At 38.9% G+C, this 27,779-nt stretch overlaps 1 protein-coding gene across 1 annotated transcript in view; it reads right to left on the bottom strand.

Annotated features, from left to right (window-relative positions):
• ADGRL2 (adhesion G protein-coupled receptor L2) overlaps window positions 1–14,233 on the bottom strand; it is a 277,155-nt gene extending 262,922 nt beyond the window's left edge. Inside the window, exon 1 of the mRNA XM_015572119.1 lies at window positions 13,982–14,233. The gene's annotated coding sequence lies outside the window, so the exon portion shown is untranslated. The remainder of the gene's footprint in view (window positions 1–13,981) is intronic.
• Between the last annotated feature and the right edge of the window lie 13,546 nt (window positions 14,234–27,779).

Raw genomic sequence — 27,779 nt, 5'->3', positions numbered from 1 at the left:
ACGTCTAATACTGAATTAGAGTTTTCCAAATCCCCTTTGCCCCCTTTAGAGTTTTATGCCTGACTTCTGTTTCATCATGTATAAAAATGCATCATAAATGATGCGTATTTTTTATTCTACTGTTATTTTTTTTAAATGCTAGGTAAAAATTATTTTTCAGCTATCAAGCGTACACAAAGGCGTTTTCTCCCTTAAATTACAAAAATTTGCTTAAGGTGAACTGATTAATAAATATTTTAAAACTAAGAAATATCTAAATGCATTTATTTTTAAGAAGTTTGATACTGCAGAGCCCCAATCTGTACCTAATGGTAAGTTAACCATTTATCCCTTGTTGTCTGAGACAATACCAATTTATGTCTCTTGCTCTGGCACAATTATTAATATCCTCCTTTTACTCTTAAAGATATCTAAGTTTAGACAAAAATTATATAGTTACATCTACCTAATATCAAGGCAGCATGGCATCGAAAGATCTGAGGCGTTTGAGACGGGCGCCCTGGGGTCTCTGCACATTTTCATCACTTACTTGCTGTGTAAACGTGAACAATTACTTATCTACTCTGAGACCAATTTTGTCATCAGCAGCATATGGATAGTAATAGCTCCTAGGCTTATTGGGATAACATGAGTGCAGTGGTATTATGTCTGAATATACACACACAAATGGGGATCATAAGATCACCTTATAGATAGTTGTGCAGTTTACTTAAACGATGAATTTATGCAGTCTTCAGTGTGTCATGGTAGATACAAAAAATATGTAGTTTTTGTCATACTCATTCTCATAATCACCATTATCATTCACCTTTAGTGTTATCACTCAATATTAGAGTTAATATTACCTGCTAATAAATATTAGTTAGTTGCTGTTTGCAAATATTCTAGTTTGTTGCTTCTTTCCTCCTAACCTCATCTTTTCTGATACTGATGTCACATCCATGGAAGACGTTTAGAAATTTGCCTTGTACCCATAACAATCAGGAATTACGAGCTCGTTCCTAGCACTAATAGTCTGTTTTGAACACTAACTAGACAGCATTTGACCTGGGGAAACACATTGGTTTGTTTGATTTAAGAATGACTGTCTCAGAGTGCATCCAAAGTCCCCTCCATGCAGGCGTGTCTGAACTCTGGCTCTGAGCAATCTGGGGTTACCCCACATTGACCCCTCCTGAGAGGAAATTCCTTTGAAGTCTCCATCTGAGTCTTAAAAATTCAAGTGGTTTCCATTTTATTTCATTATATATCTGTTTTTATTTTGAATTTGAAAATGCTTTAAGAATCTGCCACCTAGCCCTGGCCAGTTTGCTCAGTAGTTATAGCATCCGCCCGTGGACCTGAGGGTCTCGGGTTTGATTCCCTGTCAAGGGCAGGTACCTGGGTTGCAGGTTTGATCCCCAGTCCCAGTCAAGGCATGTGCAGGAGGCAACCAATCAATGTGTCTTTCTCACAACAATGTTTCTTTCTTGCTCTCTCCTTTCCCCTTTCCCTTCCACTCTCTAAAAATCAATGGAAAAAAATATCCTCTGGTGAGGATTAACAACAACAACAACAAAAGAATCTGCCGCCCAGGTAAATTGGTGCTCCAGTGGGATAGGAGCAGTGTGGGCTCAGGACTTGTCTTCCTCCCGATGCACTCCTGCTTGCTCCCAGTATGAGAAAGAGCAGAGACTTCCCAGTTAGAAGCCTCTGGCTCAGGAGCAAGTTCCACACTTCAGGTACTTTGTGAACTCTGGCTTATGAATGCCTCCGAACCTCAGTGTTCTGGTCTTAAAAATGGGCATACTATAAATATCCATCAAATTGTTTCACACTTCATATGATAACGCCCGTAAGGTCCCTATGTCACATATTAGGAATGCAATCTATGCCAGTAATTTTGTACATTGTGTTAGTTAAAATGGTTAGTGATATCTAGTCATGTCACATTGAAGACTGGTATGAGTTTACTTCTGTTTGACACAGAGCCCCAAAACACATATAATAGATGACCTCTGTGATACCACATAAAAATCTCTGTGCAATACAACACGATTCTCATGCAATTATCCATGTTCTCTCTTGCAGATTCCGATAGTAACTCAGCCTTGACTGGTAATGGCTTATTGATGACCTTATTTGACTGGGCACACATGATTTTTGGAATACAATTGCCATATTGGAACCACATGGTTCAGATCTCTTTGGCCTTTAGAAAGAGTGGTAGTAAAATGAAAACACTAATAGTATTCTGAGGCACAGGAATCAATGAGCCAAAGAATTCATTCGTTACTTGGCTGACACTTAGGTATCCTTCAGGTTCCCATTCAGACATAACTTCTTTTGGGAAATGTTCCTAAAAGACAGTGCTTTCCTGTATCATGGTACTTATTTAAAAACCACAGAAAATTCATGTTCATTTATCTACTGGCTCCTGTAACCTTTGAACCCTTAGAGTAGTAGTTCTCAAAGCAAAATAAGCAGAACTCTCAGGGTCCCTGAGACCCTTTTGGGGGATTTCCAAAGTCAAACCTATTTTCAAAATAATACTAAGACATTATTTGTCTTTTTCACTTTGTTGACATCTGCACTGATGATGGAATGCATTCCTATAAGACTGCCATACCACTTGAGTGAAGGCACTGGCATCAAATCGTATTGTAGTATTGCAGTCATTATATTCTTAATCACCTCACATGTACAGTGAAACAGAAGCAAAAACAATACAAAATAAAGAACGAACAGAAAATAACACCCCAATTTCTACTAAGGATGTCCTTTAAAAAACAATGAACGTTAATATTCATTTTCTAAAATCCAAATCCCTGAATACATGTCTTTAATATTCTGTGTGACAAAATGGGATGTAATTAAAAAGCACTTCCCCTGTATTCTAAAGTAGGATTGTCTTGAAGAAAAGCACTTGTGAGATAAATGTTTGAATTGTAAGCTGAAATAGCTGCTCTTTTCACAGAATACCATTTTCACTTTAAAAAGCCACTGACAGAAAAACTGTGGTGACTCAGATTGGGTATTTCACAGATATTTTTCAAAAGAGGAATAAAAGCAAGCAAGTCACTTCAAGAAAAACAACCAGTGGTATTTATTGCCAATGCTAAAATTCAAACATTCAAACAAAATTACCATCCAGAGAATAATTTGTATTTGCAACTGTGAACCTGACAACTTCCCAATATGTAAAAACTTTTCTGATAAGCTTGGTGGTGATATTAACAATGACAATTGTTTAAAAATGTGCATAATTCAGTGAAGCAATGTTTTCCAAATGACCAAAGCATCATGTTACAAAATGTAATGCATGGGTGAAAGATCTATTCAAAATGAGAGATTAAACCAATGTGTTTTAATGCAACAGTTTTTAAAAAATTTCTTTGATATGGTTTAAGATACCTCTTTGCAACTAACCTTTAATAAATTACTATTTGTTGAATTTTGATTTATTGTTAAAGAAGAATATCACAGCCCAGCTGCCATGGTTTACTGGTTGAGTGTCGACCTATAAGTCAGGAGGTCATGGTTCGATTCCTGGTCAGGGCACATGCCTGGGTTGCAGACTCAATCCCCAGTGTGGGGCAAGCAGGAGGCAGCCGATCAATGATTCTCTCTCATCAATGATGTTTCTATCCCTCTCTTCCTCTCCCTTCCTCTCTGAAATCAATAAAAATATATTTAAAAAGAGAAAAATATCACATTTATCTAAAAAATGCTATTAAAGTATTTCTTCTTTTTTCAAATATCTGTGCAAGGCTGATTTTCTTTATGTACTTCAAACAAAATATATTGCTACTAGAGACCTGGTGCATGAAATTCATGCATGAGGGGGTGTCCCTCAGCCCGGCCTACACCCTCTCATAATCCAGGACTGCTGGCTCCTAACCCCTCGCCTGCCTGCCTGCCTAATTGCCCCTAACCGCTTCTGCCTGCCAGCCTGATTTCCCCCTAACCACTTCTCTGCCAGTCTGATCACACCTAACTGCTTCCCTGCCAGCCTGATCGACCCCAACTGTCCTCCCCTGCCAGCCTGATTGCCCCCAACTACCCTACCCTGCTGGCCTGATTTCCCACAACTGCCCTCCCCTGTCAGCCTGATTGCCCACAACTGCCCTCCCCTGCTGTGCCCCACCTCCTCCACTGGGCCCCGCCTCCACTGTGCATGTGCATCTTATGACAGCCATCTTGTGACGACATTAGGGTATGATGCGTGAGGGCATGATGATCACCTAGGCTATTATTAGTATAGATAGATTGATATAGGAGTAGATATGAATATTCAGCTGCCCTCTCTTAATCCAGATTTTGCAGATATTTGCAGATAATGTCACTTTTCAGACTACTTTGTTTTCAGCTATAGTTATATTTTCATATAAATGTGTTTTTAAGCTAATATACAATGGGTTTACTGTTCCTATTTTAATTGAATTAATTAATAAACATTTTTTAGTTTTAATTTTAATGTGATAAACATTGAGAGCTATTACCCATAAATGAAAGCTTTTGGGATCCTCAATAATTTTTAAGGGTGGAAATGGTCCTGAGATCAGGGTTTAAGAACCAGTGTATGAAGGGCAATGCGTTCATCCTTCTACCCACAGTGCCTGGTATTCACTAGATGCTTCATAAATGCTTGTTTAATAAATGGGTGGGTCATGAGTAACTGGATATTGTACATAATGTAAGTTACCTTGATATACAGTATGTGAGGAATCAATTAAAATGCAATTTAATTTTTTCCATACCATTATTTCTTGCCTTATAATGCCTACTTCCAAAACTGAGGTAAGGAAAGAGAGAACTTATTTAGTCACAATTAATCACTTAATTAAATAACGCCAGAAGCATATATTGGGAAAACACAATTTGCAGGCACTGGGTGAGGTCTTGATGTTGATAGGGGGACAAGGAAATAGGTTCTTCCTCTTAACATGCATTATGTGACAGCCAAGTCAAACAATTTACTTGTTTAATTGTCAGCTTATACATTTCCCAACAATAAGAGATAGGATAGTTTTAACCTTTTGAAACTTTTTACAAGTTTTGGTTGACCTTTTAAAAATTTTATTATTGTGTTTTAAGGCATATTTAGTATCCATCTCTGTTCCAGTTTCCTGTAACAAAAGTGTGGAGGGGAATTTTGATAGGCAGAAATCAGGGAAGGACAGAGTAAGTGGAGACAGAGAGAGTCTCAGACGAATTTATAGCTTCAAATTCCATAGAAACCGGAATCAAGTCCGAACTTTTTAAAAATTTCTAAACCCCAAGGTTGTTTTTTGTTTGTTTGTTTTTCATTTTGTATTACTATTTTGCTTCCTTGGAGACAAAGTCTACTCTGTTCTCACCAAAGGAAAAAATAAAATAGGGTGAATATGTGAGGTGATGGATATGTTAACTCAATGTTCACAGTGCATAGGAATATCCAATCACCACGTTAAATACCTTACAGTATTATTTGTCAATTATAACTCAGTAAAGTTAAAAGAGACAAAGTTAACTCTTAAAAAATAGTATCTTCCTACTATCTCTGAATGAGAAAAGATAGAAACCTTTTTAGTCCCACTGAATAGAGGAGATAGTAAATCTCTTACAGGAGAGGAGCACCTCTGAATTCTGCTGATGAGGTTAACACACCCAATCCAAGCGCTAAAGCTCTCTAAGAAGTCAGATATGCTGTCTTACCCATTGTGAGATGCTTTGCCCCTCATTTGAATAGTTCTGAAATTGGGATAGATTGTTCAATCAGTGATATATCATAGTTTCATTGGAGGTTTAACATTTTCTTTGTAGAATATAAAATAATGGGACATCTTATTATGGATAGCATCTTATAGTCCATGAAATATAGTAGCCCAGAAATAAACCTTGATTCTATAGTTATATGGTAAAAGCATATTCAGGATAATGGTCTCTAATGCCTTGACTTAAATTGGCTCGACTTCCTTTTTCAGTCTTTTTGGAAAATAATGGACTCATCTAATGAGAAATAAGCTGATTTACTTCAAGGCAAAGGAAGCAATTTTAAGTGACACTATTTGATCGCTGAGAACTTCAGAGTTTGGTATAGAGTGTGCACAAGTCCGAACGGGGGTGTCGGGGTCGGAATACCGGATGTTCAATTATTGTATAAATAAGAAGTGGTCACAAGACAGATTTCTATTTAAGGAGTGCATCCTAATTTTTATGCTTCAAAATATTAAATATTTCCTTAGCTTACAATTGACACACACACATATATATATTTAAATGCAAATAACAGCACATATAATTTTTCTTTGTGTTAACCCTCCCTTCTGAAGCACTAAGGAAAATAAATGTGTGCAAAAACATTTATGCCCACATCACTACCTAGACATTGGTTAAACAATCAAAAGTACTTCTGCAGATGCACGTATGAAAATTAAGAGCATTCCCACTCCTTCAGTCAAGACAGTCCTGCAATTCTGGCTGTACATACTCATAATGGAAACAAAATTGCTTTAAATAATCAAAATACACAAAGGCACATTTTTCTGAGTGATTGGAAATAACCCTGACAAATGCTCACATTTGGTAAATTGTGAGCTAGCCAAGTTATGTTTGCATAAATATAATGAAAAACACTTTTTAAAAATTTAGTAAGCATATAAAGCAAAGCATTGTCTTGGTAATGAATTTCTTTGACAGATAAACCAACAACCATGCAAGGCAAGTTTATGATGGTGCCTCCCTGAGCTGTCAGGTGTGTGTGTGTGTGTGTGTGTGTGTGTGTGCGTGTGTATCTACCTGCCTATCGATAAATAGACAAATACACATATAGAAAAAAAATTCTGCAGAAGTGGAGATGTTCTTCGAGATATCAGGTAGATACTTATATTTTGAAGGGAAAAAAAAGGAACACAAACTATGTGTAATCACATGCTATGCTAATATGGCACACAAATAATTCATATTTTCCATATGGTAACACAGAGATTGCCTGTTAGGTAAACACATAGTTATATTCTCTTCCAACAATTTAGATGCCACATCTCAGCTGCAAACTTAAACAAGCATCTGTATATAGTTGGAGAGGATTTGTGGATGGCTCATAAAACATGTATTTGTAGAGGAGAAAAAAATGATTTTCTACTCACAGGTGATATGGCATTATTGGTTACCAGATTGCTTCGCATGGGCCTGAGCACTACAACATGTGGATGCATCAAAGCAAAAGCCAAGGAAAGATGTAATTCATTTAGAATTTTCTAGAATAGCTTGTTTCTTAAGCTAGGCTTAATAAGTAGGGAGACAGACTTAACTAAATTTGCTACATGGATAGCAAAGCTATTCTGAGAATTCTATAGACTTTTAAAGTCATCAGAAGCCAAAGAACACACCTTTACACAAAAGGGATGTTATCCAGGCCTTTTTAAATAGGCCTGCCACATAAGATGCAAAATTTGTACACACACACACCTAGGAGGGTAAATTGTGTTTAAAAAGAGAAAATAGGCCAGGGACAGTGGGTGTAGAGCAGATGACTTTCTTAGCAGGAAATTCTTTTAGTTTCCAAGCATGAACTGTAGGAAGAGCCCAATTGCCTTTACAGCCTTAGTCATCTTTGACCATCATCAACTTTTCCCATTAACTGCCACCCACCTTCACTTGTCATCAGGAAGTAAGAGCTTGAGAGAAACCAGAGTTACAACAGGCCTCTGGTTGGGTAAAATGGTACAGCAAACCAAATTAAACTGGTGCTACTTGCCTCACTCTTTTCCTTATTCCTTATTCCTTATCTTTTCTTCCTCTAGTTTAAGGGTGAACATTTGTTAAGAACTTACTACCTTACAATATGATTTCCCTTCCCATCATTATAATGAAACCTCTCTCCTGAAGGTCATTAATGACTAATTAATTGTGACATCCAATGTTCTCATCTTTCATCTTCCTTGTCTCTGTCTCCTCCTTGTCACCTGACCAGGCCCTCCTTCAAAAAACTCTCCACCCTCCCTCTCTATGGCTATTTCCAGTTTTCCTTTTAACTCTGTGACAGTAACATTTGTCTCCTTCCTTTTCACACTTTTCATATATGGGATCTAAATGTTTGTTCCTCAGCCCTCTTCTCTCCTCATTCTCTCTCTTCCTTGACAATCTCATCTACTTTTGGGGCCTTGTTTACAGATGACCTTCAAAACTCTGTCTCTGGCCTTATCATCCCCTCACCTGGATACAAGTTCCCATCTACAGACATCTGTTCTCTACAAGGAGAGGCTCTGGTTCCTCAAAACACCCATTACATCCAAATTGAACTCAGTATCTTCCATCTCACGTTTCCATCTCCTCTTCATGTTTCCTACTTATTTTTAAAATGCCATCCCCAAGGTTTGAAATTGTAGAGTCAAATATACCAGCTTCCCTGTCTTTTTCTACAATAACTTTCAAAAACCTGGTCAATACTTCCTCTGAGATATCGCAGTCATTTTTAGCCTCTCTTTCATGCCCTCTCTTCTATAGACTACTCAAGGAGCCTCCTAAATGCTCTTTAGGTCTTCTGCATCCAAACCACTTTGTATATTACTGCCAGAAAAATCTCTTTAAAACACAGTTTGCTCATGTTGCTGTGCATTTCCATATTTAAATGCATTTGTTTCCTCCACTTGCTTTTTCAATACTTTTCCTTTCCTACAAAAGTATCTTTCTTCTTGGTGCCTCTATATCACCAAGTGTTCCAGCCCAACAGATTTTTCTTCCCATTTCGTGGTGAGCTCCATAACTGAAGGGCCAGATATATTTATCCTCAAATCCACTACATACACTGCAGTGACTGACTTAAAGAAGACCCTTGAGAATTCTTTGAATTTTGGGTTAGGTGGAATATCATTACTGTGTTTAAAAACCTTCAACAGTCCTTATTTTTTACATGCTACAAATTATCTTACCAGGTCAACAAGACCCTAGGATTTGGGATTTGGGAAGGTTAGGAAGTGAATAGCAAAAGGAAAGAGGCCCAAACATAAAGGAAATTGGGGGAAGCAGCAAGTGGCAGGCTGGAAGCCTTCTGAGACAATCTTTGTCTTGACCTTTTGCTGATCTAGGGCTACCTCATCCTTGAGGGCCCAGACATTGACTTATTACAGCCACCAAACTCTCTAGGAATTTCAGAATGCTCTGTTCCCCTGCTATACAACACCCTGTACCACACCCAGGGGATGTCCTGTGTCTATTGGCAGACACTCAGTGACTGATGAGCTATGCTCCCGTCTTCTGGGAGACAAATAACCAGCTGAACTTAAGAATAGACCTGTCCTAAAATGTTAATGGTAACTCCAGACATATTAAGCAAAGACTCAGACTTGGGGCCTTCTCTCTCTTTGCCAAGTGGTATGTGAACACTGTATTTAACACTGCTTTTCAGGAGATGCGCCTTGATTTTGGTGCCTAACCCAGAGAGTCTGAGCCAGCAGGTATCTGGGTTATGGAGGGGGAAAGAAAGTACTGTGATAAGGGAGCCCCGGGAGCCCCACACAGTTTTCTCTTCTGTTAAATAAACACTTGTACTGTTAACACAAGGCCACAGGTGAGCAGGAAAAGGGAGAGTCCGGAAAAATGGTAGGTTTTCACCCAAAGATTAAGTTCTTTTGTGCACTAATTTACTTAATGTGCTGATATCTTCCCTGCAGTTCCTCCCTCACTGTAGAATGCAAGAGTGATAAACTGTAAACAATTACTTTAGCTGTACTGATATTGGAGAAGGTTAAACTTACAAATTGTTGGGTGTTAGTCCAGTCCCATTACTCATTTACGAGGGGTGAGTTCATATCTAAATGAAGCTTTTACAATGACCAATTTCCATTTAGCCATTGTTCCTCAGTTCTTCACCTAATTTCATTGTACACTTTTTTCCTTTACCTATTTTTTTTTCCCCCAGTAAGAAAGTAAGGTCATTTTTTAAAAAAATCTCTGTGTCATGTCTTTATCCTATGCCCTCCAGGAGGTGATCTCACCAATGTCTTCACAAGATCTAAGGCATCTTGTGCATACTCTTCCAACTTTCCTTATCTTCACTTTCTTCACTTCAGATTTTTCTCTGTCACCAACCCCCTTTCCTCTCATTTGGAGGAACATTTAAAAAAATCTCCTTAGCTACCATAGCTACCTGGATTGTTCCAAATTCCTGCCCAATTAAGGACACATTTCCCATTACACACACACACACACACACACACACACACACACACACACAAAATTGCTGCTGCTGCTCCACCAGCTCTTTTCTTGCCTACAAATATGATCAAATATTTACTTCCCTAAAAAAAAAAAGAAAAGAACACCTCAATTCTTTCCCTGTGCTTTCTATTTCCAATTATTCTCACCTTCATTCTTCTCATGTCTTGAAATAAGTACTCTGTACTCAGGAATCTGTGAAACAGTTCCTCTTGACCTAACATTGCTGAATCTTTAGCTACTGGTTCTCACTCTGTAATGATCAGCAGAGCTGACTGGTCTGAATCGTCTGGTGCGTTGTGTGTCTACACCAGATTACAAGTTTTCTTCATGTTTGTGGCTAGAGCTTCTTCAGATTTTCTGAACACTTTCTATCTGCAGACTAAATTCCTTTTTTTTCCCTGCTCTACACATTTACTCTCTTTCCTTTTTACCCTGTAATTATTTCATGAAATTACTTATATCACTTACATTACTTACATGAATATCACCGCAAGTCCACATTGTAAGTCATTTGCTACAGACAAAATCCTCTAAGATTTTTGCTCTCCTTGGTAAAGATACCAATATAACCACATGCCACATATTTGTTTAATGGTGGCAATACTAAGCCAGATGGAATTCTTAATGCATACACCTTTTGAAAATTTATTTTATTTTATTTATTTATTTTTTTCTGAGTGTGGGTGCTCAATCATGATAGAACTAAGAGGAAAAGTTGTTTGAGCTCAGGTACTTTCAATTCATTGTTAGCCCCTGAAAAAAAACCCTGTTTCCAAATTACGGTGTTGTATATCATGGAGAACTCTTGGGTCATTTCACTATTCTGGATGTTCTCCTTCCTTCTGGCATATTTTTATACAAAGGGTGAGAGAGTTATGACCACTCTAAAAGTGAAGTGGAAGCTTAGGTGGTATGGGTGAATGTGTTTAGCTGTCACTTTCCCCTTTGTACATGCACACGTCCCATAGCTATAGGAAGTCTTTGGTAGACATTTGAACAGCCTTTTTAGGAAGGAGGCGTTATCATGCTCTCTAGTCTGCGCTCCTTGAAGCATCATATCCTGCACTGATGGAGAACACAGGTAGATGCTGCCTATTTTTGGTCAGACCAAGTGGTGTGAAGTGTGCTGTATTCATCTACGTGATGTGCCCACCTTTTCTCCTTGGTAAGTTATTCTTACAGATAAAGGCTTTCAGAGAAGGGTATGGACAGTATTTCTCATCTATCTCATCTTCTAAAACTTTTGGGCTCTCTGGATGGACTGTCTCTTGCATCTTTCACAGTTTCCATTCAGCCCTGGGGCAGAGGCATCTCCCTCTATCTCACACAGGAATGGAGTTGAAGAAATGTCAGAGAGGGAATTGCTCTCCCGCAAAGGCCATGAGAACTGTTTGTGGAAGACCATATCCGTGGTCGGCAAACTGCGGCTGGCGAGCTACATGCGGCCCTCTGGCCCCTTGAGCGTGGCTCTTCCTAAGCCTTAGGAGTACCCTAATTAAGTTAAAAACAATGTACCTACCTATATAGTTTCAGTTTAAAAAATTTGGCTCTCAAAAGAAATTTCAGTCATTGTACTGTTGATATTTGGCTCTGTTGACTAATGAGTTTGCCGACCACTGCCATAGATTCAAGTTTCTGCGGTGTGGGCTTCTCCAAGGTGATCACAACTAACAGCATTCATTTCCCAGGGAAACCAAGTTAGGTTCCTTCAACAAGTCTGGAGGGAAAAGAGATGGCAAATACCGGGACTGTGTCTCACTTGCTCACTATTGTATATCTTCGGCTTCTCAGCGTCTGACAGAAATAGGGGCTCCATAAATATTTGTAGAACTGAATTGCATGAAAATGCATGGAATGTGTTGGCAGGCTAATACCAGATTTTTGAGACTTGGGCAAAGTCCTTGTTTTCTTATACCACTTTCTAAAGAAAGCATCAGATATTCCTAGGGTGGTGGTGTAGGAAGATTTTTCCCTAGGGCATTGCCAAGGTTGGGAATTTGGTTGGAGCTGATCTCTGTTAGAAGATTCAGAGGTCAAACTAGAAAATCTCACCTCAGTACATTTTAAGATTTAGGTGCCTTATCAAAGAATTACACCTTTCCATGCTCCGGACCTGGCTAATGATGAACATGGGATACTAGATTTGATAGGCCAGTAGGCAATGCTATTGTGACCACTGCTTTATTCCTCATTAGATTTAATTATAAATTTACCGTTATTGACAACAGTTTTGCCTATTATAAAAATAAAATGACCATTTGGTCAATCACATGCAATGTCAAATAGAAACATTCTATTAACTGGTATAAGTGTTATTGACATCAAATAGTTATAAAATCAACATTATAGCAATGTTCAGTGTAGCCTCAACAGTTTTTTAAAGCACTGAAACCATTTTCTTTTCATCAAGAAAACAAGGTATGCCACAGATGAAAATGACACATGTATTTTTGTGCTTATTATATAAAGGAAGGAGAAACATCTGAAATCTGTTTGCTAACTAGAGTAAAATATAAATTAGCCTGCAGGCGCCGTGTGTGCTGCACCCTGTCTGCTTGCCAGCCCTGCTTAGTCCCAATGTATTAATGAGCAAGTGCAAGTATTTGAACAATCAGCATTTCTGCATTTGCATGCAAACGCTCATGCTGTGTAATTATACACAGAGCTGGCACTCAAATTAATTAAAGCTGATTTCTTTGTGACTGCAACTGGTCATATCCTCGGCTTTGCCTTCCTATGAAGTCATCACTCTACATTCAACCTGACACTTCTGTCCCTGGCATTCTTAGTAATGCAAATGTTCGACAATTGTTAATCTGGCAATATTTTAGATTGCAGCTGACAATGGCTGGGTGTTTTTGTGCTTTTCCTCTCCTCTCTACCCTCCTCCCCTTGCCCCCCTTCTGGTATAAAGGACAGCTTTGAACGCTTGCTTTGTAATTATCTCAAATAATAATGCAAACAAATTACATGTATTGTTTCAGATGGTTCCCTCCCCTCTTTTATGACTCCACCCACTTGATTAGTGCTTACAAACAATTCATCAAACTTAAAAAAATTGTTTACTTGATAATAGCAAACAATTCGTTTGGATGGTTTTAGTCTTAATTTTGAAAAAGGCTTTAACAAGCGCTGTTTTATTTTCATAGATAGGGATCTCATAATTCAGGATCAGAGAGATTAGGAAGGAAAGAAGCAGCAATGACGGCTAGATTTGATTAAGACTTTTTTTGAATCCTCATCAAAGAGAGCAGTATTGCAACAGAGACGATTATTTGCCAAAAAGAACCATAAACATTAACTGCTAGGGCAGACGGCTGCCCGCAGAAGCTGTTCCACAATAAAGCCTTTTGGTCTCTCAGCTTCTCCGAAGGAACTGTTTCTGTGACAGTTCCTTTGGAAAGACATCCTTAAAGCAGTAAAGGTATCAATACGATTCTCTTTTCATAAATCGAAATCTCTGAATACAGGTGGCTACTAAAAACATCATCACGTAGGGCCCAGGGAGATCCGCTGCTCTGAAACATTCCTCTCAAATCTATCCTTACCACCAACCACAGCTCACCACCTTCCTCCCTTCTCGGTATCCCCTTAGCGACTAAGCCAGAAACTTGCATAGACAGCTGTTGCAGCCGCTGACTGTCTCTTTTTAGAGTGGACACCAAACAGTTCTATCGCTCAAGTTCAAGATCCTGAAATAGACTGCCAGGACGATTGCCTCAGTAACCTACATTTAAAAGTAGGGAATCTCTGTATCATCTATCTCTAGCATCAAACCAAGAGATATAATCGCCCTTACCTTATCTGGACAGTAGTACCTCTGGGTCCACACAGGACATCAGCAAGCAAGCTCCCTTCAAATTCCAATTGGCAGACAAGGGCGAATAGAGTGTGAGCCTTTCCCTGAGAGGCTTCCGGGGAGATCACAGTTACCACAGTGCCATGATCTGAAGCCTGCCCTGCTGTCTGTGTCATGAATTTCCTACGCAGCCAGGTGTCATATTGGCATGAATGTTGTTGCCAAGTACATTTTAAGAGGTGGGCGTGGCCGTGATCATGCAGCCAGTTCCACCTGTCTGTAAACCCTCATAACCTCCTATGCTTTCAATATTTCGCTCAGGTACCCAGTGACTTCATGAGTTACCCACGCACTGGGGCCGACTCAGAGAGGTGTGGGAACAGTATCGAGTTAAAGCAGCCCCGTCATTGTCGCACACAATGCTCATGGTTACTGGCAAATACCTCATTGCTGAATCAGGATTGGGAGGCACTGAGCAGGACCAGGCAGTTTTACTGCTTTCTGTTTGTTTCCTTTTTAGAAACCATCCTCTTCTAATTAACCATTGAGCAAAAATAGATTCTTTTTTTATGTTCAGTATTTAAAACTATAGCTTTCGCGTTTTATGCAGAGAGAATTACTATATTTTAACACCCCCGCCCCTTTTTTTAAAGCAAGCACTTGTGAAACCAAAGGCAAAGAAAAGTGAAAATTGGAGTTCCCCATACAATAAAATCAACATCACTGCACGTGCTGCATATTTTGGCCTTAAATTTTCTGATAGCAAATCAAATACATTTGTTGGTTATGATTCTTTGTCTTCTTCTCAAGAGAAAGGGATAAGGGGAAAAGTGTTTTGTAAACCTCTTAAGAAAAGGGAATCTTTTACTTCTTAAGGAGGAGGAGTAGACAGCGGGCAATCTTTTTATTTTTTTAGTGGGTGGTCGTATTAAAATACTTGGCTGGGTGCATATCTCTTTATGGGCATATGTGTAAGTGGAATTCAGGTATGGAAGTGGCAGGTCAAGATTTTGTAAACATACCAAATTTATATGTTTTATCCATCATCTTAAGGATGTCTTGATAGGAACAAAGTCTATAAAATACGGGGCTGAGTAGATGTAAATGGTATGTCTGACTGACAATTTCTACCCATTTTATCAGTGTGCTCTGGAAGTGGTCAGGTATTAATATTCTCAGACCCTTTAATTCCTCAGTGACGTTTAAATCAAGCAAAATGTTTTTCTTTGTTTTGTTTTAGATTGATTTAATCTCAAGTATTAAGTTTGGTCCAATATCCCACCCAAAGCAGGAGTTTCATGCTATATAATAAATAGCTACCATGTAATTAGACCAAACAGCAGAACAACCATCTGGATGAAGCCAGGGCTCCATCAGGCCTCTACTATATATATATATAGTAATATATATATATCACTGCCTTTTTTTTCAAATTACCCACCATCTAGCACAAAATTGACATGTAATGGCATTCAGTAAATTTTGCTAAGTAAATGTTTAGTGGTATATTTATAACTGCATATGTGGACATTGCAAATGATATAAATCAACTAACCTGAAAACTTTTTAAGGCTCCTTTCCTGTACAAGGCTTATTTATTACACACATAAATGTGAACAATAATCATTTGCTAAATAAACTGAAATTAAATAACTTTGGTGAGAATATGCCACTAAGTTTAAGACAATCCATTCCCATTTTAGCTAGAGATCATCCTTATTTTTCACTAGTATTGTCTTTTCTTTGGGATGAATTTTTTTCTGAAGCTTCATGAAGCTTTGAGGATAAATTTAATCCCTATTCCACATGAAAGTTATTCAAATATTTGAAAAATGGCTATCATTTTTCCCTAAGTCTACTCTTTTTTTCAGACTGAACATTCCTTTAATCATTCTAATATGAGATGGCTTGTAAGGCCTCTCACCATATTGGATAGATTCCAGTTTGTCCATTTCTCTCCTAAATGTGGCAACAGAACTGAATGCATTACTTGAGATGTGGTCTAATTATGCAAAGTACATGGATCCCGGTGCCTGCCTTGTTCTGGACTTTATTTCTAATAATTTAGATTTTATGAAGGCAGGAAGTACACTCTGAGGAGGGGATGGTATCATTATCATATTCTTAGTTCTTGAACTTTTACAAAACTGAAATGTCTGTCTTTTTCATACCAAATTTTGTCTAATTAAATTTCTTGCATCTTGTTCTTATTGCATTTGCTGCTTTGGAGGGAAATAGTGGACTTATATTCACCCATCCTAGAACTCATCTTTGGTACTGGCCCACTGTTCTAATTAGTTGTGGCATTTTTTAAAAAAAAGATATTTTTATTGATTTCAGAGAGGAAGAGAGAGGGAGAGAGAGATAGGAACATTAATGATGAGAGTGAATCATTCACTGGCTGCCTCCTGCACATCTCACCATGGAGACTGAGACCACAACCCGGGCATGTGCCCTGACCAGGAATCGAACTATGACCTCCTGATCCCTAGGTCAACGCTCAACCACTGAGCCATGCCTGCTGTCCTATTTGTGGCATTTTTGAATCCTGATTTTGCTACGCATAATTCTGGTTACCAATTTCATTTTGTGTCATTCTTTAAAACACATCTGAGTGGGTCAGGCACTATACCAGGCAGTGATGATTCCAAGAACAAGAAGACATGGCCACTTTCCCAAAAATGCTCATGGCGTAGCAAGCAAGGACACTGCCAGTATAATTACTATGCCTTCCACGATTTCTTTCAAATCATTGGCAAATAAAAGTAGCAGTGCATGTCTCAGAGATCTCTCTTTAGATTGACAGCAATCAATTAGCTTTAGTTAATGAGAATAAAATATAACACCTACCATTTTAACTGAGCATTTATTTAAGGATAGGTTAAAAAGCACTCCATGCCATTTAAGAAGCACACTCTTGCCAAAACTGGTTTGGTTCAGTGGATAGAGCGTCGGCCTGTGGACTGAAAGGTCCCAGGTTTGATTCCAGTCAAGGGCATGTACCTGGGTTGTGGGCACGTTCCCAGTGGGGGATGTGCAGGGGGCAGCTGATCGATGTTTCTCTTTCATCGATGTTTCTAACTCTCTATCTCTCTCCCTTCCTCTCTGTAAAAAATCAATAAAATATATTTTTAAAGAAAAAAGAAGCACACTCTTTATGATAGCTAGTTTTAAACCCTCATTACTGTTGAGGGAACTAAATTTCAGAAAGTTTCTAAAACTTGCCCAAATTACATATCTGATAAGTTGTGGAGCTTCGATTTGAACCCCCAAAGCTCTATGACTCCAAAGTTTATTCTTAATCACTGTTAGGAGGTAATTCTTTTGGAAACTTCCTAGCAAAACTATAAACTATCTCTAATTTATCTTCTAGGAAGGTATGATTATTTTTTATTAAAAGACTTGTAAAAATTCAGTTATACTCTCTTTTGAAGAACAAACGTTAGTTAGTTTGCTTGGGGTTGCTTTGTTGTTAGTGAACCCATACTGGTTCTTAATCATCACTGCCATCTTCTCCAAAGGCTCACTTTTCCTTTCCTTGGGACTGATCTCAAACTCATTGTTTCCTGTCTCAGAATCTTTCTTTTTTTCCTAATAAAATCAGGTCAGCATTGATTCATCTCAGGTTTTCTTAACTCGGCCCCATTTTTCATGATACCTCAAAAATAATTGGCAAGGGTTCCATGGGCACCCTCGGACTTCTTTCTTTCCTGAAGACAGTAGAACATATTCATGGAGCTCTCTGCTTCACCTCCTTGGGGTTCACTTACCATAAGGGGAGTTATTGGAAGTAAAGTGAAGACTGAGTTATTCTGGACTAAGTCTTACACATACAACACACTTCAAACGTCTTTGTTAGAAAAAATCTACACAGTAGAGAGGGGGAAAACCCCCTGCTTTATAAAAAAGAGAAAGACCACTATTTTTTGCCCTCTTGGAAAGCAGCACATATCACACATGAGTGGTTCTTTTATTAAGCAAAACAACTAGACAAATCTGGATGAGACTCAAGTTGAGAAAGTCAAGGTCCTGGGCACAGCCTGATGGCAGCCCTGGATAAAGAGGGGGCTAAATGTCTCTGTAATAAATTATGAACAATTTGTCAGTCTGGGAAACAAGACTTGGACATGGGAAGAAGGGAAGAGATATGAAGTGGTGTGAGGTGTTGCCCAAGAACGTGGCAGAAAGCCCAGAACACAACAGAGGAATCAAGCCAGGGAGAATTTCTGAAGCTACTCATAATCAAATCTCAAAACATAGATGCCTCGGTGCTGGGTTAGTCCAAGAGATGACACAGAAATAATAATATAGGATGGGGCCCTTTTCTTCAAGATAGAAATATTAGTGGATAATCCTAATTTTGTAAAATAAAAATAAAAATCTTTAGAAGAGGCAAATAGCTTCTATTTGGTAACTTTTATAATTACACTTTGAGAGGGTTTTAGAAAGTAATAAAACCCATATCTTCTTATAATGTTCTTTCTATTGATATGATTTTTCCCTAGTAGCACTTTTATTAATATATTTTTAAGAGCTGTATTTATTCTTTTTATGGACTATCCTACATAATAAAAGGCTAATGTGCAAATGACCAAATGGTGGAATGACCGATCACTATGATGCACGATGACCATCAGGGGACAGACACTCAATGCAGGAGCTGCCCCCTGGTGGTCAGTGTGCTCCCACAGGTGGAGCGCCGCTCAGCCAGAAGCCAGGCTCACGGCTGGCGAGCACAGCGGCAGTGGTGAGAGCCTCTCTCACCTCCGTGGCAATGCTAAGGATGTCCAACTGATGGCTTAGGCCCACTAACCCATCAGTCAGACATCCTCCCAGGGCTCCTGAACTGCTAGAAGGTGCAGGCCAGGCTGAGGGTCGACCCCCCAAGTGCACAAATTTCATGCACCGAGCCTCTAGGACATAGGAATGCTTCAGATTATTTCTGGTAGGTAAGCATAGAATGAAAGAAAGGTACACTTCCAAGAGAATGCAGAATCCCCCAACATGAAAGATTTTTCAAAATGTCAATTTATCTAGAAAAAACTAAAGTGTCAGTTTCATATGAATTTCATAGGACTAACCAAAGAATTAGCAATACATAAAGGTTTTTGAGATATTTTTTCCAGAACAACACTGTATATATACACATTGATCATATTATCTTTAATGTTCTTAATAAAAATATGTTTATTAATAAAAATAATCAATTCTGATGGAGAATATTAAATAATCTATATATTATATTATTAAGATAGATACACATATACCTATAGATGTGTATATATATGTGTGTGTGTGTAACAGAAAGTTTAAGGTTCACGACTTTAATCAATGGTTGAAAGTAAAAATGTATTGCTGAGAATGGTTCTCATTGGCAACATGCATTATTGGAAGCATCAGCATAGAAGTATTATGCTAATGCAGTATGACTGGAAGAAGAACCTCACTGAAATATTCAAGAAACTGAATACTGAGCAGTTCGTTGCAGAATGGCAATTATGGGACCTGGTCTGGTTTCATTATTGGGGATGAGTGAGAATAAAATGCAAAACTGAAACATAAATGATGCAAGGCATATCAGGTATGAGGCTTCCTTTTTGTTTTAATTATCAAAGTGTTATTAATAAGTGCTTTGAAATATATGATCCTTTTTTTTGATGTTGGCTATTTCAAAGCAAAATATTATATGGGCTTATACTCCATTATATTATAATGATTCTAATAGCTAACAGTTTATTACTATGTGCCAGGTATTATTATAAACATTTTATATGCATTATCTTATTTATTACTACCAGAACTCCATGAAGTAGATAATATTATCTTCTTTTGACAGAAGAGGAAAACTGAGGTACAGAGAAGTTAAGCAACTTGTCCACAGTCACTCTGTGAGCAAATAATTGAGCTGGTTTTGAAACTCAGGTAGCATCTGGAGACCATATATATCTACTCATTTATTTTGCATCTACTGCAAACTTTATGTGCCCACTATGTTCTTAAGTGTTTTCATATAATTTATGCACTTATTAAGGAGAGGCCCATCTTCATAATTTATTTTGCAATGCTATGCAATCCTTAATATCCTACCCAAAGTGAGTATAAAACATATTTGTGTCTGTTAGGATTCAGCTGAAAGGTCAATGTATTTATGGAACTTTTATTGATTTCATTGGGCAGAACTGACCTGTTTCCTTTGTGTCTTCTTAACCTCTACAGATGCCTATATATGCCCCTAATATCCACTGCACCTATTTATTTACATGTGTACTTATCTCCAGGACCTTGCTTGGTGTTGGAACACAGTAGGTGTTAAAGAACTTTTGAGGGATGAATCAGTAACTGGGGCTAATCCTGTATCAGTTTTTGACACATAATTTTTCCTGTCAGGCACCCATTTACCTCCTGCTGGGAGAAAGAGTACTGCTTTCTCTAGACTTTGAATTCATGATTTTGTTGTTGTTCTTTACTAACCTAAAGTGGTAAAGAAACATGAGTTTCTCTGCTCAAGCAAGGAGCATGTTTGATAAATACAGGGTGGACAAAGTAGGTCTACAGTGGTAATATAAATAAATAATACAAAAATTAATTAATAAATAATACAAGAATAAACTGTGTTTTGTGTACTCGCAACTGTAAACCTACTTTTTGCCCACCCCTGTCAATAAGGTAAAAATACTGAATCAATAAGCTTTGTGTTGGATTACCTCCAAGTTTCCTGAAGTTTGCCCACATTGCCTGTGATAAATGTGGCTCAATGCCCTTTGCCTCAAAATCTTTATTATCAAGTAATCTGGCCCATTGTTTAAACAGAGAAGGAAAACCTAATGCTTTCACCCCAACATAGACCTGGGAAAAGAGTAAGTCAAGTGCAGACTAAAGCACTGGCATAAGACTACCCTTTCCTTTCTTCATTTACTTATCTGACATTTGTTGACTGAATAAATGACAGCTCAGGGTGAGGGGGGAGCTGCAGGTGCACTCAGAGATGGCTATAGAGAGGTGGGGACTTTTGAATGAAGCAGTAGGATGAAGGGTTCATCAAGAGAGGGAAGAGTGGCAAGCAGACAATTGGAAAGCAGGAGGAACAGCACTAACCATGCAGGAATATGGGGGTACATGATTTCTTGGGCAACTGTGAGAAGTTCAGTGGAACAGGAAGCTCTTGGAGGAGAGGAGGGAAGGAGGAGGTAGCCACACAGTCCTGTGTGAACATTTTATGATAAAAGAATGCAGCAGTAGAACTGTAATTTAGGTAGACTCTTTTATAACCTCAAGGCATGGCCTTATGAAAGAGGCCCACTAAGCCATCGGTCAGACACCACCCATGCACAAATTCATGCACTGGGCCTCTAGTATTTAATAAAACATTAACAAATGTTATTTAATAAAACATTAATAAAACAAGGCATGGCCTTATGAAAGTCCTTTTATACCAGGGATGCAAAAATCAGATGCTTAAAAAGTCCAAGCAAGTGAAGATTAATAAGTGAGGAGACTGGAGATAAGGCAATAGGAAATAGTGGTACTGTGTTGGCATGGGGGACACAAGCCCAGTGTTATCTAGTGATACCAGAACTTTCAACTCTTCTTGATAAGTCAATTTTTTAATGTGAAATACCCAATTTTTAAAATATTGACAACCAATTTAATGTTTTATTAAATACTAGAGGCCCAGTGCATGAATTTGTGCATGGGTGGTGTCTGGCTGGCCCCGCCCCCATTGGGGATGGGGCCAGCAGGGGGAGGGGCTGCAAGCGGTTGGTGGGCCAGCCCGCCCCCTGGTCAAACTCTCAGTTGAATTCCTGATAGAGGGGACAATTTGCAGATTAACCTTTTATTATATAGGAGGATTATGTTGGTAAAAAAAATGCTTGTTATCACTTTATGACCCTGATTTTCACTTTGCATTCTATAAAATGACTTGATAACATTTGCTCTATCTTCTTCAAAATATTATTAGAAAGATCAAATCATCTTGTAGATAGGCTATCACAATGTGCCACTGCAATTGAAATATTATTTATATTATTGTTACTGCCACGAATTATCTTTTTTTAAATTAATTTTAGAGAGAGAGGAAACGGGGGGGTTGGAGAAGAAAGAGAGTGATTGTGTGAGAGAGAAACATCGATTGGTTGCCTTCCATATGCACTAGGATCAAACCCGAAACCTAGGTATGTATGTGCTCTGACCGGGAATTGAATCTGGGACTTTCCGATGCTCCAACTGGATGATGCTCCAACTGGATGATGCTCCAACTGGATGATGCTCCAATCAATTGAACCACACTGGCCAGGACCCAATTCTCATTTTTAACATGCTGATTTGTGTCTCACTGACTTTTTTCCCTCTTTATTTTTATCTAACAATGATCAAAAAAAGAGCATGGCATACCATAGCCTGACATCAAAGGAATCCAGGTCCAGCACTGCTGACTGGCGGTGCGATTGGTTGGCACTTCTGTTTCAAGTTATGTGAGTATTAGCTCTTCTTTTGCAGTAGGATGGGTATAAACACTTTTGAAATACTTTATCTAATTTGATTATATATATATATATATATATATATGAATGCCATTTTGCCTCAGCTTACATTACTCTGAATAATCAAAAGTCTAACAAAGAAAACTCATAGTAGACATTACCCAAACATATTGGAATGAGCTATCAAAATACTCTCTCTTTTTAAATTATTATTTCTTTCCTACGAAGTAGAGATTCTCATGGGCTTACAGAGTTTTTGGCCAAAGTTTTGTTTATCCTTACCCAATTTGTAGGCTAAAAAAACAAGCAGAGCTGATACCAATAAATACTAAAAATGGACCCTAGAATTAAAGATAACAATTAGATATTGGCAGATCTCCCCAGTTGAAGTTGCAGAATCTCTTTCTCTTACTTTACTTCTTTAAACAGGATTTATCTCATTTGTCTGAGATGATTTTAGTGTGGTCCTGCCAGTGACCTCTCCAATTTTTCTCTGCATGTCCTTATGCTGGTTGAGAGGTCTGTACGATTTTCACAGAATGCGTTCAGACTTTCTGTGGCATCTGGGCTTTTTTAAGAAACCAAAAGATCTCATAAGCATCCCATAAATTTCACCCTGCTGCTGACTGGAACTTCTTCAGAAGCAGCAGCGGAACAACCGGGTCTTCTTTAAGTGCTTCTGTAAAGACTTATTTCAGCAGCTGCGGTTGAGGATTCCACTGCAGGCAGCCCAATAAGGTTTAGATTAAAAACGGGAAATAAACCTCTTGAAGTAGAATTCTGAATGTACCCACCAGCAAGAATGAAATGAATCACGTTTCCTGTAGGTGACATTTTACTCTATGACTTAAGGAATCTCAGAAGGAAAAGTGTAGGTTTGCCTAGAGAGGAGTGTAGGAAAAATTTACAAAGAAATGAAAAACCTAGGAATGAGGAAGGCAGGTTGCCAATTCTGTGATTTAAAAAAAAACACACCCCGAAAAGCACACTAGGAATATTCAAAAACTGAGCCTTCGGCATAGAGAGTCAAAGCAACCTTTTAAACTTTCCAGAAATAGGGCTGTAACTCCATCTCATCTTCTTAGATTTTGTGATGAATAGAAGTTGGGAACTGAATTTTACGTTTTGAACGAGGCTAAAAAAGTGAATACTGGGAAGATCAAATCTGGGGCCTGTGCTATATTGGTAGTCTGAGTCACAGTGAGAGAACTGGAAATACTCTGTTCCTGCCCCATGTCAACTTATTTCCCTTCGTCTTTGTCCTCCTATTCCTGTGAACAAGTTGAAGTCAGAGAAAACTTTGGGAGAGAGTTAGAAGAGTCTCAGGTGGAGGGAAAGAAAGAAACATAGTTTGGCTCCAAAGTTTAGATCTTATCGTGAAAACCAAAGGGCACTGTACTTGTGAAAACTCCCGTAGGGCTATCCTTAAGAGTTGCAAAGTCACAATCAGATGGAGCTTCAGGGGATCTGTAAGATCAAGTCAGAAAAAAAATACTTAGCCTAAGCCTCAAACAGACTGGTTCCTCCTTGCCTTTGGATGACCTTTCCTCTTATTCCACTCCTGGGAGTCACATCTAAAGTTCCATCCCTCTGTTCTGTCGCTGTCTCCAGCCACATCTGCAGGTGGGTGGAATGGGATGGCCGGACAAACAGGTTTGGGTGTGGTGTCGTGTCACATTGTCAAAGGGTCACAGCCATTTGCTTTTAACCTTTGCATTTATATCTCAAACTGAGGATGTGCAATATGTTTTGGAAATCTGGTGCCTCACATTAATGTTTTCCCCTTTTATAAACAGGTCAATTAGTTGAGGTTGTTTTTTTTTTTTTTTCCTAGTTGACTATCACTGCCACAGATCTGGGAACTTCTTGAAGAGAGAGACTGTGTTGTATATTTCTGAAATCCAGAAGTACTCAAACATAATGGGTGTGTAACAAATGTAGGTTGAATAAAGAAAACAATTCTTAAAAATGTAATGTGCTCTTAGATGCTCATTTTAGCATAGTTACAGGTTAGAGATAAAGAAAGGTATGAACTTCCAGGAGAGTAACTAGGCAGACTTACAGCGTTAACTAATTCTAATAAGTCAGACTAAGATCACTGTATGATGAAGGCGGACAAATACTTTATTTTATTTATAATAATTAGCCAAAGTAACCTACTATATTTCCTTTACATTTAGGCAGTATTTGAATACATCCTGTATCAGGAAGCAGTTCTTAAGATTTGGGGGGTTATAAGCCCCCCAGTTTGGGAATCCATGGGAAGCTATGGATTCTCGCCTCCCCTCCCCCCGCCGCCGGGGGGTGGGGGGTGGAGGGTGGATGGAGTGCACATTCATATCTACTCAAAAACAAAACAAGAAACTTTGTCTATGAACATTCTGAAGCTCATTCATGGACAAACCTGTATTCCAGGTTAAGAACTTGCATAAAGGCAAAGCCCTTGAATGGTGACCTTCAAAGTCCAGGAGAGGGCTTTCAAGAAAAGGCTTATTTCAAGATTCAGAACAGTAGACTTCTATAGAGCACAATCACAAATTCCATCCATTCCAAGAGACTGAATTGAAAGAAACAAATATGCGTGTGGAGCTGCCCCCTCTCTGTGGAGGTAATGGAATTTTCATGCACACCCCACAGGGCAGAACAACTCAAAGGCGCTTGTTAAAGCCAGATGACACGCTGCAGTACTAAGGCCATAGCACACTGTCCTCACATCCAGAGACACACAGTAGGTTCACTGTGCTGAAACACATTAACATAGCAGAGGGGTGGGGTTTGCGCTCTGGAAGTTTAATGGGAAGAGTAAAATATTTCCTAAACAAATTAAAAGAGAAATTACTGTCATTAATCACTCGCTTGTTAACATGGTTTTTCCTGGGACCTAACATTTAAACTGATGACCAGTCAGCCCCTAAGATTCAAAGGCCAGGGAAGAACTTGTGAGAAAGCAATCTGCATCTCACTTGTCCTTCCTGACCCCTCATCTCCCCTCTTCCCAGCAACTGCTAATAGTTTCCTCCTTGCAAGGCAGCGGGAAAAAATATTGAACTTACTAACTGAGCCAACTGCAAATTGCCAAACTAGAAGCTGAAAGGTTGTGTTTTAAAATGCTTTTGTAGCCAAACAGATGTATTTCTAAATTTCACTCCACTTCATTCACTGGCTTCTCCTCCACTATTTTTAGGATTCGTTGCTCATTTTTCTTATCATTTTCCATTTCATTGCTTTTGTTGCACATTTGAGTAACTGCAGGTCAAATGTGCTCCAGACTATTCTGTGAAAGACATGTGAAAATCAAATCGAAACTGTATGATTAATGATGTGAATCATCTGTTTTTTAAAAAACAGGAAGGTAAACAAGTGCCTGGCAAAGCCCCACCTGCTTCGCTGCTGTTGTGGTGCCGTGCAGATCAGGAGGAAAACAATTCCCCCTTCTCAAGGCTGAACTAAAATTAGGCTCCACCTGCAAGATGTTAATGAAAACTTACACAGCTGCATTCCAGAAACAAGTTACCCAGATTGCTTTTGGAAAGCTCCGTGTAAAAGCAAACGTGTTCGCTCTTTGCCTAATCCCCAAAATGGAGTATTAATTTTAATGGCAATTATTAGCACAATCACCAACTGATAAGTAATCTCAAAATAGACCCAATAGTATCAAAGAGGAGATAGACGGTAATTTTATGCACGCATCCTGCTGGGCTTAACCCCTCCCTCACACATGCATACTTCCTGTCTCTCCTTTGGCACTTGCCTTCTATCGGAGGACACCAGAACAAGTGATGTCACTGGAATGGATGGCGAGCAGGTCCCATTGGCGCAGCGGAGCCTCCCTTATCCACATGCTGCTCAGTGGGAAGAAGGGGGGGCACCTTGGCCCTGGGTGTCTTTTGCAGATTCTCCAGCATTATTTGGAAGAGAAGCCTCCAATCAAAGCCAAATCACGTCAGACTCACATCCACCTTTTCCTGGCAGATTTAAGACACACTGACACGCCTGTATTCTCCTTGGGGAAGGTGATCTCCATTTCTATTTCCAGGTCAAGCGTTCCCAGCTCCATTCTGTAGGCCACAGGACTCAGATTTGATCCCCATTACTTTTCCAGACCATACTCTAGTGCTTATCATCTGAGAGAAAGATGTGTTAGGAGATAATTATTTACTACATTATATGTGCCAGAAAAATTTTAAAGCTGCCATTTGGGGATGGAGAATCTCTGCCTGTTCAAAATGCCAGCCTTGAAAAAAAAATCCTCTTTATTATTTCCTTGACTTGCAGTGGAGTCTTATCAAAGGAGCCTAAGGTTGTTCTGATGTGGTCTATTTTCCCGATGTTGTATAGTTTCTTAATATTTTCACAATTACAAAAAAAAAAATGTTTTGAAGTCCAATCGGCTCAATTAGATCACAGGCAGCAGATTCGGTTTCTGTTAGAGCTTAAATAACGAAGAAAACAGCAATGCTAACAAGTAGAAGGCTGCCTTTCATTACCCTATCTGAGTTCATTAGCCTAATTCGGGCTTATTAATTATTGGTCTGATGAGCTCATCAATGTAAGTATGCCAGCCTCACGAGGGCTGCATTTGGGGAATAGTCAGTCTTTTTCAAGACTTCTACAGGGCCCTCAGATGATATTCCCATTTCACTTCCATTTCAGGCTGCTGCCCGCCTCAATAAATGTATCTGAACCGCCTATGAAGGCAACACGGCCGGAATAAACATTTTGTTTATAACACAGCTCTGCTTGCCACTGTCAACAGAGAAATGTAAAAAGAGATTTAAGTTTTCATTCTTAGATAGTGAACTCCTGTGTGTTTCTACAATGCAGGTCATTACAGACTCGCTGCCCCCTGAGATTGAGCAATTCCTGTGCGCCTGTAACAAAGGGCTGCGGATCTGGCAGTGTGGGAGTGGCCTGGGCCACTCAGATAAGTTTCATTCACTGCAGGAGCCCAAGGGAACAGTGCATCAAGGCAGCTGCACCGCTTCGGTTCATGGTGTAACTTTACACTATTTTCCCTTTAAGTCGCTACTAATCCCCTGGGTTTACATGTTTTTGGGGGGCTGCATGAGAGAAAAGCAGTGTGAAATTTCCTGAAAGCCTCCTTATAAATAAGACTTACGATATAGACCAGCTCTGTTGATGAAAAGACTGAGAGAAATGCCCTGAGGGCCCCAAAAACTGTTTTACAAGGCTCCCACTGAGACTTTTTTTAGTCTCTATATAATGACTGCAAAATAATGATAATAATTTTAAAAAAATTACTAACTAGGTTAAAATCTCACCGTCCCCAAATTCAGTTGCAAACTGAGGCTTCG

The sequence above is a fragment of the Myotis davidii genome, unplaced genomic scaffold (assembly GCF_000327345.1).
Source record: "Myotis davidii unplaced genomic scaffold, ASM32734v1 scaffold162, whole genome shotgun sequence".
Taxonomy (NCBI): domain Eukaryota; kingdom Metazoa; phylum Chordata; class Mammalia; order Chiroptera; family Vespertilionidae; genus Myotis; species Myotis davidii.
This window is presented reverse-complemented; position numbering and strand designations above follow the sequence as displayed.